Source organism: Lolium rigidum, chromosome 2 (assembly GCF_022539505.1).
Source record: "Lolium rigidum isolate FL_2022 chromosome 2, APGP_CSIRO_Lrig_0.1, whole genome shotgun sequence".
NCBI classification, from domain to species: domain Eukaryota; kingdom Viridiplantae; phylum Streptophyta; class Magnoliopsida; order Poales; family Poaceae; genus Lolium; species Lolium rigidum.
In genome coordinates this window covers 69,127,972-69,142,756 of record NC_061509.1, presented here as the reverse complement: position 1 = coordinate 69,142,756, position 14,785 = coordinate 69,127,972, and the positions used below count along the sequence as shown (strand labels likewise).

Genomic DNA, 14,785 nt, shown 5'->3' with positions numbered 1-14,785 from the left:
TCGAGAGTCTTCGAAAAAGACTCCATGAAGCTGAAACTGCCTTAAGTGAGCACACAGCCCAGCAACTCGCTCGTGAGGGGGATATCATCGCCCGCTTGGAGTCGCAAAATCGGCGCTTTGTAAGTAAGTTCACCAATCACTTTGATCGTGTTGCCTCCAACATTAGCTTTTACGTATACTTGTTGATAACCCGAAATTTGTTTCAGCAGGGAAGATGAGCCAGGAGTTTGAGCTTGAAAAACCCGACGATGACCGTCTCCTCGACGCGCTTTCTCTCCTTGAGATTTATGGGGATGAAGTGCGCTGCAGTATCTCTGATGCTAAGGCGGCATTTTCGCGCCTTTTTCCCTACTTCTTCCCGAAGACAGAAGAGCCCAACACCTTCGCTGCTCTTACCAAGCACTTCATTCCCAAAGAGGATCTTGGGCTAGCCCTTCGGCAAGAAAATCTGAAGATTGGCGTTGAAGGCACCATAGTTTTGGTTGTCGAAAGCCATCAAAGCGTCGACTGGGCGAAGGTTGGTGAAGTGAAGAAGATGGAGACAAAGAGGTGGCAATCCTTGATTAGGGCTGCCAAGCCGCACTCGAAGAAAATCCTCTCCTTCCTCGGATATAAACCAGCTCCTTCCCCTAGTTCTACGAAGCCGGAGGTCAAGTAGACCATCTTGTCCCTGCTTTTCTTTTTTCTTCCTCCTTTGTTGTTGTCGCCGTAGTAGCTTTTGCGACAGCCTGTCATTGGTTCACTAGGAACCCACTTGTAATGCTCATGTAAATATCCAAATGAATTAATGGAATGCTATTTTGCCCAGTTATTAATATCGAGAATTTCTTTCTAGTTGGTTTTTGACAACTATACCACGGCTCCTCGTTCCTCGGATGCCTTGCCCGCTTCTTCCTTCTCGAAGAAAACTTCCACTGATAATCTCAACGAAGATTCTTCGAGTGCTGGTCCAGTACAGGATTTGAACGAACTGCGACAGCAACTCCAGGCGATGAAGAAACAAGCACTTATAATAATGGAGCAATCTCGGAAGTCATCCGAGAAAGAGAAAATTGCGCTTCAGCAGGCCCATGAAGCCTTAACTTTAAAGGAGGCTGCAGTCGCCGAAGCTGCACAAGCTGCTTCCCGAGAAAATTACATGCTTGAGTTGATGACCGACGCCAGTCTGGATATGGCGGGTATGCTTCCTGCCTTTGAAATTTCTTTACTTACTTGTTGTCCCTCTCTACCTATAATGAATTCGTCGAATAGGTTCCTTTTTGGATACCGCTGCCGAAGACCAACATGTGGATGCGAGATCAAACCTTCTTGTCAAGCTTGCTCTTGACCATGGTTCCAGCTTTTGGGCCACACTAGACCGCACCCGAGGAATCGTCCGATTTCAAGATCGCGCGGGTCAAGTCCGGGATTACCTTGATTTCTGCACGAGGACGCTAGCCTTGGTTTACAACACCATGTTTCCTCGAAACTCTCAGCCAAAGACCCTTCCTGATCTGATGAACAAATTCAGAGATGCTCCTCGAATCGATGACTTTGTGAAGGCCCAACTGACCGCTGGCGCTAGGTTTGCTATGATCATGTTGCAAATCGTCTACCCCAAGGTCGATCTGACCAAGATTGTTGAACTTTGCCATGCTAAACTGAAGAAACGAAGGAGAAATATCGACAAGATCAACGAAGTTGTCACGCCCGTGGCCGAGGAAATGATGGATGATTTACTTCGGATGGATGCTGAGTTCTTCGTGAAGGGTAACTATGCTGATCATATGAGTGCCGCTGCTGTCAATGAAAGAATTGACCTCTGTCCATTGCGGCATGTGGCCCATCGGGCGGCCCAGTTGCTGTAAATCGTGAAGGATGAAGTCCAGCCCAGGATCAGGGAGCCGGATCCCAACCGACCTACGAAGGAGGCCGGATCAGTGGAGGCCCATAAGGAACCCGGATCCAGTACGACATAGAGGGGAGGCGGATCCTTGACGTACACGGCAAGACATTGTACCGTAGTTAGGCAACCTGTAATCCGGCTAGGACTCTCCATGTAAACCCTAGATCCGTGCGCCTTTATAAGCCGGATCCTGGGGGCCCTAGAGGCACAACCACAACTCATTGTAACAACGCGAAAGTGCCCATATAATTCTAGACAAGCAGCAGTAGGCCCTGTCTTCGAGCAGGTGTTCTGAAGCTGGGTAAATCGCGTACCACCGTCCCGAGGACTCTCCGCCCTATGGCCCCTACTTCTTCTCCCCCTCGTGAGGATCCCTCCTCCGAGGTACCGTCAAATAGGCAACGACAGTTGGCGCCCACCGTGGGGCCTGCGGCGTCTGGAGGCCGGAACCGGGAGGGTTCTACCTTCGGAAGCATCGGCGACACCATCGCCGTGGGGAGCGTCATGTACGCCGAGAACCTTCCGATCGTCCCTGAGGACGAGTGCTGGATTCCGGCTAAGACAAACCCCGTCAAGCTCTCCATCATCCCGATTGACGGGATACACATCTTCATCGGCGAGACCGTCGATTCCGACGGGAACGCACTGGTAAGTAACGCTGACGCGACCGCCGGCCGAGCGGGACGCGGTCGCAAAGATCCGATCCGAGACGCAGGAACTTCCTGAGGGAGATTCCGCCTTAGATCTGGAAATTTCAAAACCCACCCAATCCGCCCCTGAGCAGGAAACAATGGCGGAAGACCAATGCAGATCCGCCTGGGTCTCCCAGGTGTTAGAGAAGCAAAGGTGCCACTTCGTGCACTTCCTCGCACATACCGCTGGAACCGCTCCTCCTCAGGAAGAACGTGCCATCGAGATCAGCTCCTTGTCGCCTCTAGATCCCACAGACGGCGCCAATTGACAAGGTATCAACTTGTCAATGCCTACGGATTGTAGACTAGGGTTTAGTTGGATGTAGAGGGCAAGTAGATCTCGAAGGTTTCAGCCGAAAAAGTACTCGACGAATATGAAAACTAGGGTTTGAGAAACAATGATTCGATGCTTTCTGTGTCCCTCGACTCCCCCTTATATAGGAGGCGGAGCCGAGGGATTCGTATTGTACAAGTTACAGAGTCCGGGAAGGTTTCTAACTCCTCCCGCAAGATCACAAATAATGCTTCCTATTACAACTCTAGCTTTCCTTAATAATATCTTGGGCTTCCGAGTCTTCTTATTCTTCGGGTAGTGGGCCTTCAGTAAACCCCGGGTACTATCATCGGCAGGCCCATTGGGAATGCCTATGTCAGCCGGACCATGCAGGATGAGGCTGCCGGAGCCGACGTCGCCCCAGAACAGCAAGAGGCTGTCGGAGAAAGCAACGCACCGGATCAGCAAGAGGATGCCGGAGATAAAGAAGAATCAATCCTAGGCAACCTAAGTCCACTCTCCTACGACGCTTCCACTATGGACACGGAGGAGTACAACCGCGCCATGAAGGAGTTGGACGATGAAGAACAAGCTGAGGCGGAATCCACTCCGCCCAAGGAGGTTTTCGCAACCATTGTTGGGCTAGAGAAAGGAACCGACGAAGAAGCAACTCCCTCCGACCCCATGGAGTCAGGACCTTCCGGATCCGGGAGCAAGGATTACTTGACCCCGGAAGATCTTGTGGATCAAGCAGGCATAGGAGCCTTAATTCACACAGAAGTCCTAGATCTGTGCGCCTTTATAATCCGGCTAGGACTCTCCATGTAAACCCTAGATCTGTGCGCCTTTATAAGCCGGATCCTGGGGGGCCCTAGAGGTACAACCACTACTCATTGTAACAACGCGAAAGCGCCCATATAATTCTAGACAAGCAACAGTAGGTCCTGTCTTCGAGCAGGTGTTCCGAAGCTGGGTAAATCGCGTACCACCGTCCCGAGGACTTTCCGCCCTATGGCCCCTACTTCTTCTCCCCCTCGTGAGGATCCCTCCTCCGAGGTACCGTCGAATAGGCAACGACAGTAACAAAGCCCGCTGCTAGCTACAAGGGCATAACAGGTCACCTATAGCCATTACAAAAAAAGTATCCCACGGTATGATTGCTGCACTCCCATGGGGCTCTCACAGGCGTTTGGATTTTCGGCCGTCCGATCGAGCTGACGTGGCGCGATCTCGGCCGGCCGTTCGTCCAGGGCGCTGAGGCCCTCCCGCAGACCCACTTTTTATCCATGGGTCGAAAAAAAGCCCCGCTCGGCCCGTTGTCTCGCTAGACCTCCACCAATTCCTGGCGCGTCTCCTCCTCCTCCAATCCCCTCCTGCACCTCCTCCTCCTCTAATCCCCTCACGCGCCATGGAGAAACCCTAGCCGCCAGTCGCTCCCGCGGCCGCCAACCATGGCGCCCCTGCCCCTTCCCGCTCACCCGCCCATCGCGCCCTACCCCTTCCTGCTCATCTGCTCCTTTCCCCATCACCCCATCTCCACAGCGGTTCAATGGCGCCGGCCTCGAAGCAGCGGAACTCGACGAAGCTGCGGGACGGGGCAGCGAAGACCGGCGGCCGGGGAGAGCAGCCGGCGGCGGCGGACGGCGGCGACCGGCGGACGGCGGAGATGGCTGGGGCGGGCGGGAGAGCGCCGGCGGCAGGGAGGCGCACAGGGGCGGGCGGGCGCACGGGGACGGCGGCCGTCCTGGCGCGGTGGGGCTAGACGGCGGCGGATCGGGGCTTCTCCTGTCTCTCTTCGTCATATGTGGCAGCAGCGCAGGTCCGAGCTCTCCTCTCTCTCTCTCGCTCGATCCCTTTTTTTCCTCTCCATCTATCTCCCTCTCTTTGTGCTAGGGCTCAAGGTATGGTATGGCGATGGCTTATCAGATAGGAGATTCGAGCAGCAACTACTCTCTGGTATGGATGCAGTTTAGACCTGCTTCATGAAGTTCCATTGTCACAATACTGCAAAAAGATTGTGAATCTGCATATTCAATTTCATTTGCCACAGTTGGTGTGCTCATCTAGACTGTTTCAAATGTTCTGATTTCAGATCTCAAAAGGAGGAGGTCGTTGGGGTCATTTCCAATGGTGTGGAGCTCCATCGTTTGCGCTGAACGGTTCTGACACCGGCTGAGATTTGTCTGATCTGAGCATCCATATTCTTTGCATGTCTTTTTGGTTGTCAGAGAGTCCAAAGGGGAAAAATAATTTGTATACATTAACGCATTTACAATGACTAATATGTGAAAGATGAGGCTCAACATCATTTGAACTATTTCATGTAATTAGCGATTAAATCTTAAATTTTTGTTTAAGGCAGAAGAGGAGAGTTCTGAAATAATTCAGTTACCAACATGGTATTGTATGTTTAGTTTTCCATTATGTGCCAGATTTTCCAAAAAAATAATGGTGGAAATTCTGCTACAAATTTGCTTATGTATATGCTAAACATGAGATATAGAATAACATGGAGATTTAACTAGATAGAAGATTCTGCAATAATTATTTTGCATTTCCTGCAGATTAGTCATAATAGAACTCTTGAAGTGATCATTTGTAATTGGCATTCCCTCAACAGTGCAGATATAATGTGTAGGGTATTTATTTTATATGAATTTGTTGTTCTCTGATGTGTGCAGTTTCCAATCACAATGACGAGCTGTATAGATATGAGTATTGTTTGCCCTTCAGTGTATGTTCCATGAATTTACATGGGTCGCACCTTCAGTCCTAGGACAGCAAACCAAAGCGTATTGGCACATGTGAGCTTCTTTACATTTATTCTCTCTCTTCTTCATTTTTTTATTATGCCCCCTTTATATTCAGATTTTCTATCAATAGTTTGCATATGGGGCCAGCGACCTTTTGTTTTATGGAGATTTGTTGGGGCTGTGCTCTGATTTATCTGTCGCTGCCAGTGAGAACCGCGAAAAACTGTTGAGAGGTGGAAGAGGAGACCCACGACAGCGCGTCGCAAATCTGACCGACGCTTGTGCAGTGACCGCCTCTCCTTGGCATCACTTGAAAAGAGAAAGTGGAACGGTGATGCATCACCGGAGAGGATGCTGAGGATTATCTTGCCATGTGCATGCTTGGCTGCTAGGTATCTTGCTAGGTATCTCTCTCATTGTTGTTGTTTTTTTTGGAGTATATGCCAATTTTGCTTCCTTTGGTTAACGCATACAAGACAACCATAAAATAGGGCCTGCTCATTCATTGGTGGAGAGTCTCACCAGGAATTTATAAACCTTCTTCTAATGGGTATGTGGTTCATTTCATCTTCCTTAACCGTAATTTACTTTCAATTCATGATGTTAATCATGAGAGAGGATTCGACTGTCATGTTGCCTTTGTGGCATCAAATTCCCTATGTGATCCAGCAAATTTATCAAAATGATGAGGTATACTTTCCTTATCTCTGAATTTTCACTATTTATTTGAAGCTTGTAATTACCAGGTGCTATTAATTAGCTAAATATTATCTTCTGGATGTCTTCTTGATTCAGGTGCATACGTATGTTTGAAATACCTTTTAAACATTTTAAACTTCTAAAGTTTATTGCTGATGTTCTCTTCCCATCAGGGAAGCAACATGCATATACACAAAACAAATCAGCCATTTTCAAGAATAAGGATGGTAAAGCTTGTGTAGTGATATTTTCTTATCACACAGGGATCTTTGAATTGAGGTAGTTACAAAATTTCATGTTTTTTCGTTGCCATGCTACATTTCTCGATGAACATGCTGCCATGTTGCCTTTAAGATTACATATTGGAATAATGTAGTGACTTATATACATATTATCAAAGTATGATGGTGGAAAATGGTTCCTTCTTTATGTTTGTTCATACAAGTTTCTACTGACTTCTCTTTCATTCATTCATTCTTTCTTGTTTTCACATGCTTTTCAAAATTTGGACTGCTGGTACTTAATAAATGAAAGATATCGAGCTATTTACTCATCATTTTTTTATTGTTCTACAACTTGGCTAATAAAACTATAAATTGCAGCCTGCTAATACTACCATCATCACACTTTTTCACTTGCCTGTGAGGTACGTGATGACGAATCTCTTGGTAATATTGGTTTATCATAGATAAAACAAACAATGTTTTTGTTGGAGAATCTTCATAATATCCTCACAGATTTTAAAAGGATACTTTTGGATATCATCATTTGTTACTTGTATGCATGCAAGTGCCTGGTGAAGCTTGCTCAGCAGTATCTAACTTTATCAAATGCATGTTTGCATCCTTTTGTTCTAATGTGTATTCTTCTGCATGGTTCAGTTTTTGACTCCACAAAGAATAGATACGTTCAGATTGGTTGCCCATATACATGTTTGTATTTTCCTAAGATGAAAAGTTAAGGGGATTATTTTTTATTTTAGCCTGGTTATCAGCGTGCAATTTCCCTGCTGCATGCTCATATGTGATATTTGTTCATGTGTTGCATATATATGATCCTCCAGCTTGCATATCTATATTTTGCCACAAGCAGACATTTTATTCCACAAGCAGAGCATTATAGGTTGGCAGTAGCTGGAGAAAAGTGCGCCGCAAGCTTGACCTTATTATTTTACTTCGATTTGTCGTTAAAAGCACAAGATAAACATGCTTCCTTTATTCACATTCATATTTTTATCTTGCGGATGCCGCCATCCCTCACCGAGATTCTTGGATATACAGGTTGGGATGCTCTGTTCCTTGCATGTGACCACTAGCCCCTCATCTTGCGGATGTTGCCATCCTTGCTCGGTTGGTTTGATGGATGCCACGGAATTTGGCATCGTTGAGGTGAGTTTTGTCAATTTGGCAAATTTGGCCATGTCTCGGGCTTTCCCTATTTGGATTAGCTTTTCTATACTTTGTGCCTTAATTAGGAGGACTCTAGAAAGATAAAAATGTGATGATAAGTACTTCTGTTCTTTACTATTTGTTGTCTTTTCTATTTTTCACTTCTTTTGGTATGATTGGATCTAAGGTTTAAAGATCGTGTTACTGCCAGTACATATGACTATTTAATGGCCAACACATGTTAAATGAAATGATCATAAGAGGTTCATATATGTGATTTTCCTAGCAGCGATAGGTTGTTTGAGGAAATGCCCACGTGGGATTAGAATGCAAGTATACACCCTATTCATTGGTCGTATTATCCTGACAATGGGGCCTTAACATGCTAGCTTAACATTCACTTGATTTCTACGGACTTAAGGTTTTTTAACCTCATTTTCGTTTCCATTCGGTAGTTTTGGTAAACCTAGATGATTTTTTTTTAGTATTGCTTCCTGTATTTATTTTATTTTATTCTCGGGATGATATGTTTTAGTGTTGACGAGAAGAGAAGGTGAACAGTACATGAATGATTCAGGATTATTAATTATTTCGTGTGTTTCATTTCCCCTCCATGTAGTCTCGAGTTATCCTGGTCAGCTGAATATAATATTGCTTAGGTTAGTTCTTCCTACAATCTTTGATGATGTTTACCCAGGGTTGTTTGACCAGGTCATAGCTATTCACTTTACCAGCATGGGGGATGACTTTCACTTCCTAGAGTGGTTCTTTCCTTAATTCAGCAAACAAAAAAAAACATGTGAAGAAACTTTTCTTTCTTCATTGTGTTATGTGGACGCAGAACTGAAGGTTTGGTTCTTCCATCTTAGTAACTGCCTTAGGGCTACAAGCAAATCAATTTCTGAACTGTGGGCTGTGGATACTCAAATCTAGATGAAACAATTTACAAGCATTAGCCATAGCACAACTCTGTACAACTTCTATGTTTTTGGAACAAATAGCCCTTCCATGTCTCCCGTATATTTTAAAAACTCTTTAGATGATATCCACCCAAAGGAATGAAACCGGACTGAGTTTCCCATTTAATTCTATCTCTTCCAGTGCACACCAAACCTAGAATCTTTTCGTCTGACAAAAATATTTCCTGTGTGGCCGGACACTGTCAGGTTAATTTGTTCCTTCTTGGCATGCTTTCTTCTTAATCTGAATCTATCATGTGCATCGTTGTATTCATCAAGCATGTTCGTTGCTTTCCTATGTAGACCGGAGAGAATGGATCTTCTTATTTTTTTTAATATATTTTCTTGCTCATCTCTCTTGTATCAATCACTTGAAGCTTTTTTGCTTGTAAATTGCTGAAAAGTAAAAGAAATCAATTGCTTAAATTCGGTGCTACATAATCCACAAATCTCCACATTATTTGGTGATTAAGTGCCTCTATTAGATATATGTTAAAGAAAAATCACTCTGATGATAAATCGTTTTCACACATACTTGGAGTTCTACAACTACCACTAATTCAGTATTTGGTAATCTCTAGTGCTTAACTGAATTTTGTTACAGTCAATAGGTGTGGCGACATAGTAAAACGACCTATATAAGCTTGGTAATACTATTTAGTAATTACAGCTTTGCTTTTCTAATTTAAAGCTGGAAATTGTGAATGGTTATTACTGGTGTCTGGTTTGAGTTTTCAGAAAAGAGAAGGAAAGAGGTTAATTTACATATGGTTGACAACATATGTAGAAAAGTACCAAAAGCGACAATAAAGTGAAGTAAGCAAACATAAATGAAATGAACTTAGAGAAAAAGCTACTCCAATAATGTTTTGATTCTAATATTGCAAGGTCAAAGTATTATAGCTTTATCAGGGGGAAAACTTGTAATGTTTCTGTAAAAATAGAGAATCTATTATGCGATGATCATCAATAAAAGTCAAGGTCAGACCTTAGACAAGAATACTTGTTGTTGATGAAAATGGGTACCAACTAGCCAAACTAGAAATACTCACGTGTAACGGTGTCCAGGCCATGGTTTCAGGTATGCTTACAAAATTATATACATGGATGTAATATCAGCTATATGTGCATCACAGATTCAGAAATTAGTTGTTTATACAAATTTCAATGCTTAGATCTTTCTATTTTGGAGTAGTTACTCTCAATCTAACAGAGAATGTGTTCTCCCTATGAATTATGTATGCATTTTGGACTCAGCTACTTGACAAACTACCCCCAGATACAAATTGTAACACTTTAAGTCTTTTTTGCAGTATTTAGCCTAGCGTTGAACAAATCAATTGCCCCGGCAGTACCCAGCTATTAATATTTATGTCACAGTTTGATATCTACTCAAACACTTGGTTATGACATCAGATATATAAGTGTTCTATATTGAGTTATTTGATGGTACAGTTTTGTATAGCAATTGTGACACTCAAGTCTACTTTTTGGTTTATTTACTCTACATGAAACATAGCAATTTATCTGCTTGTGAGCAACTGTTCAAGGTGTTCTTTTCACCATGCATCTCAAATGCAATCAATCATATGCATCTTTATAAAACATGTCTACTTTGCAGACTGAACTTGTAATTTTGTGTTGTATTCCTGTCAGAGAGTATATGCTTTCTCTCCTTGCTGACAAAGTTGTCCAACATTTCTCTATTGAAGTAATACCAGCTTCTCTATGCATCAAAACGTTGCCATTGCATCTTACAGATTGAACCCAGCTCTTAATGGATATGGACTGTAGATGCCGAATTCTTGATGTATTTCTAGATTCTAATATGCTTCCGTTTGCAGCATATTCTGTAAGTGAAATTGTAATCAGCTCTTATGTTGTTTGTGCAAAGCTTTCTCATTAATAACTTTTGTACTTCGGCTATCCTGACGTAGGTTCCTGTTGCCCTTTTACTAATTTTCTTTTCAGTTCTTACTTTGACGTGTGCTATTTAATCAGCATGGATTTAATATTGTTAACTACAATTGAATGTGAGCGAATAGTTCTCCATCTCAAGAACAACAATTTGATGGCTGTGTGTTTCCTTCAAAAAAATTATGGCTGTGGTTTTTGGTTTTGTTTACTTCTCATTTAAGATTGTTGGAACATAATAATTCCCATGTGTTTGGAAGTTAAATACCCCCATTTTTGAAGCTACTTCCATCAAATCGCAAACTAAAATAGTTGGCATACTCAAAGCAAAATGCTAACTGTGCTCAAGTTTCAGTCGTGCAGCATAGGATTTTCTTAAACAAGCTTCTATGCCATACTTCTTTAGTAATTATCTTTACAGTTATATGGTTATGATTGGTAAGTGAAATTACCTTGTGTGCGTAGCAATGTGGATAGTTGTCAATGAGGTGCAGACTCCAACCAGCTGTGCCTGCCATCAACTCCACCCTACTCTGCTTGCTCATGTTCTTCCCTTCTGTCTATGCGCTTCTCCCTTGGCGTTCTTCGGACGACTTGACCATCTTTGGTGGTCCTGACCTCTTGCTCTGCAGTGCACCCATGAGCCACCCCCTCTCCCCTCCTCCCCTGGCCCGACTGCCCCTTTTTTCCGTTGTCTTAATAGCCAATTTTGGTGTCTCACCAGATCGACAGGAGGAAAGCTCCACCGATTTAAATAGCATCTAGGCCAAGGATCTGTAGAAGAAAAGGGGACCAGTGTGGTACATTGTGAGAATGCAAGAACCAAGAGAAGATGGATGACATAAGATCATCACGGCTCCGTTGAGTTGACCCATACTGTCGGGCGTTATCTCTCTAAGTTCCACTAGGTCTCTCTGAGATTAGAAATGACACGGGCACACATAAAAGGAAAACTCCAAATTGAAATGCCTCCGGGACACACAGGCTGTCTTTTGTTCTGTTTATCGATTAACTTAACAAATAAATGGAACAAAAAAAGTATTTTCATACCACAAGCCACATAGTAGGTACGCCACAGTGGTTGACTACATACGCCTCGCTCACATAGCCTCCTCTGCGGCGTCTTACAGCATCAGAAAAAGAGAGCATAACAAGCAACCTAAAGCATCTCACATGAAATTTATTCGTTCTCATCCTACCCACTTCGTTCTGTACATTTTTCACCTATTTTTTTTATCATTGTTATATAACATGAAAATCGGCGCAAATATCACGGGATCGTGCGCCAAGGCGCACATCTAAATCTAGTTGATACAATAGCTTGGCTACTAGACTGGTTGTATAGAATAGTTAAATATTTAATGTTTTCATGTTTCGAGATGGAGATGCGGTACAAAAGCATGCATGCACCTACTTAGCGCTTGCTTAGAGTTGGCAGCAGGCCGCAAGTAGGCGATAGTCTCTCTTTTTTCGTGTTGTAGTTGGGCGCTTCATCAGTCGCCTGCTCTCTTCTCTCTCTTCATTTCTCTCACCTCCAGCTCAGAATTTAGTGACATGGACTACCTTGTAGCCAGCTGATTAGATCTATTGTACTTGCTCTAAGGCATAGGACGCCCATGCATGGCTCGGCCTCCTCCAGCCTCCATTGTTGATTAAGACCAAGGGGACTCAGGGCTGTGTGAGTATGACCTGAAAGGGATTAGGAAAGTGGAAGAATCACAGAATGGTTTGAGTGGCGTGGAAAGAAGAAAAAAGACAGAGGGTGCATCCATGCATGACAATGGCCGGCCTCGTCCCATTTCCAAGGAAAGGAAGGCATGAGGATTAGCCCAAAGGTCATAGCTTGTCGACCAGATGTTGATGCTGGTGGTGGTTTGGTTCTTAGACGGGAGTGAGAAGGATTTAAGTGTCTTTTAGAATTAGAAAGGGAAATGGAGATTAATCAATTTATTAGTAAAATGATCATTTCCTCAAAATCAAGGTTTGGTAAGTAGGCATATGATGATAGAAGATTTAGAGAGGGGCACTTGTTGTTCAAGATTTTGCATTTAGATTTAATCTCCTTTGATATACATTTGGGATCACCTTCTATGGCTATGGTCAATTTGAAAGAAATTCATTTGAAAAGATTTAGAAAAAATTGGAGAGTAGTAAGATAGTACATAGGATTTCAAAATGTTCTACTTACTTTATTAAGAAAGTAGATTTTCTCATATTTAAAATAAGCAAGAAAAAGCAAGAAATTTTCAAGAATCCAATCACCAAGCATTTTGTTATAACGAAAATAGGATAAAGAAAATTATTTTATAGAAATTAATTTTGGGATGGAAATGAGATGATGTAAAATACCACCACATTTCCTATTTTATTTGAGAAAATAATCTGAAAAGTTTTGATGAAACTAGAAATAGCTTTGTAGTGAAAATAGAGAGGAAACTAAAATATGGTTTTGGGAATTTTGGAAAAGAAAGATAAAAATAATAATTTTGGGAAATGTGATATCAAGGGTAGATGATTACTACATAATGTAGCCATCACATCCACACTTGGTTTTGTGAAGATTAAACTTGATTTTTTAAGAAAAACAAAAGATTGGAGTGGGAGAAAGGATCTAGAGCTAAACATTGGAAAGGGTATAAGATCAAGTAGAAAAAATGGTGGAAAGGATAGCATGAGACATGCAAGACGTGGAAGTTGTAGAGGAGGTTTCATAGATGAGATCCATGCCTTGAGTTCAGCTAAAACATGTGTGAGTGCTTAAGGATCAACTATCAAAGTTTGAATCTTTTAACACTACCGAAAACGGATTATTAACTTGGCTTCAAAATTATCTGGGATAAGTGGGTATATGAGAGATATGGTCTAGAGGATTGGTATGGCTGGAAAGTGCACACGACAAGGTAGGACCAGGGATAGGTGCATTGCATTAGATGGAAAAGCGTAGATAAAGCTAGAGGCTCCAATATTGAATGTGATAAGAGTTTAAGACTTAGCCAAATTTGGAGCTATGCCAAGGTTGATGTCAAGGGTTCAAGAGAAGGATATATTAAGTATTAGATGAGTCTCAAAACTTGAGTGAAGGATGGGGTGAGATGGAGTACATCAAAGGGAGGATCTTAGGGTAGGTGCATTCATGGTTCCATATTTGGAAGATTTTTATTTGGTGAGTCGCTAGATGGTTTTACCCCTAGAAAGGTTAAGCTGAGAGGTAACTCAAGACAAATTTATCTGAACCAACAGATCAATGCAATTCATCTATAAGCATACCAAAGCAATTCATATTAACAAGCACATCAAGACAATTCATCTACAAGCAGATCAAGGCAATTCATCTTAATTAGCCTTTAGAAAAAGTTTTTGTTCCCCCTGATTTTTGCACTCTGGACGCTTAACAAAGTTGCAAAAGTTGGGGTGTTATAGATCCTTCCCCCCTTAAAATAATCTCCGTCCCGAGATTACTAAGTGTAGGACTAGAAAGGTTTTATAGGTTAACCTAAGTTAGACTCCATCCTCCAGTAGACGTGCCGTTGTTGGAAGGTCACAGCTTCAGCTTCTGAGAGACACGGTAGATTTCTGCCGAGGACAAGCTTCGTGAAACAGTTGACTTCTCCATGCAGATGTTAGATTTGCAGCTTCCTAATGATACTAGAGTGATCCACGATTCTTAGAGAGTTAGAGCATCCTAACGATGCTTTAGAAAGGTCAAAAGTTTTTAGAATTAGCTCTAAGATTTCTCATCGGGGGTTCGAAAAACTCAAAACTTCAACCATGGGGTCTTGTCGGGCACTTTTGAAGAAGTCATCGATCTCCCATCTGGAGTTGAAGAATCTTCAGGGGCGAAGTGTAGTCTGTAGCTTCAAGATGCACACACACGGTGTTTACTACTTTGTAAGACGCTTGTTAAGTTAGTAAGTCAGCGAAACTCCTAGTTGGTCTCCATATGAAGTAGCATCAAAAGCTACCGAAAACAGTCTTCGGCTTTAGGGGTGGTGTTCACTAAAGTACACCAAATCTTGAGTCTGGAATTGACTTCAAAGGCTTCACTTGATGAGGACCTGATGGACCTTGTAGAGTAACTTGGCTTCGATGCTATAGCTCACTTAGCTTGTTAGATGGTGCGCCAAGGTGTAGTTTTAAGAAGATACCCTCAAGGTTAGCGGGATTATGCTCTAGAGTTAGACCAATTAATATGGCTTCATTTCCACGTAGAGCTGTAGTCAA

General features: G+C 42.9%; 1 long non-coding RNA gene across 1 annotated transcript; it reads left to right on the top strand.

The window, feature by feature from the left end:
* Positions 1-4,696: 4,696 nt before the first annotated feature.
* LOC124691902 lies at positions 4,697-7,438 on the top strand. The gene is made up of 4 exons (XR_006999203.1): positions 4,697-4,807; positions 4,944-5,655; positions 5,812-6,008; positions 6,096-7,438. It is a non-coding gene; the product is annotated as an uncharacterized LOC124691902 (long non-coding RNA).
* Positions 7,439-14,785: the final 7,347 nt, after the last annotated feature.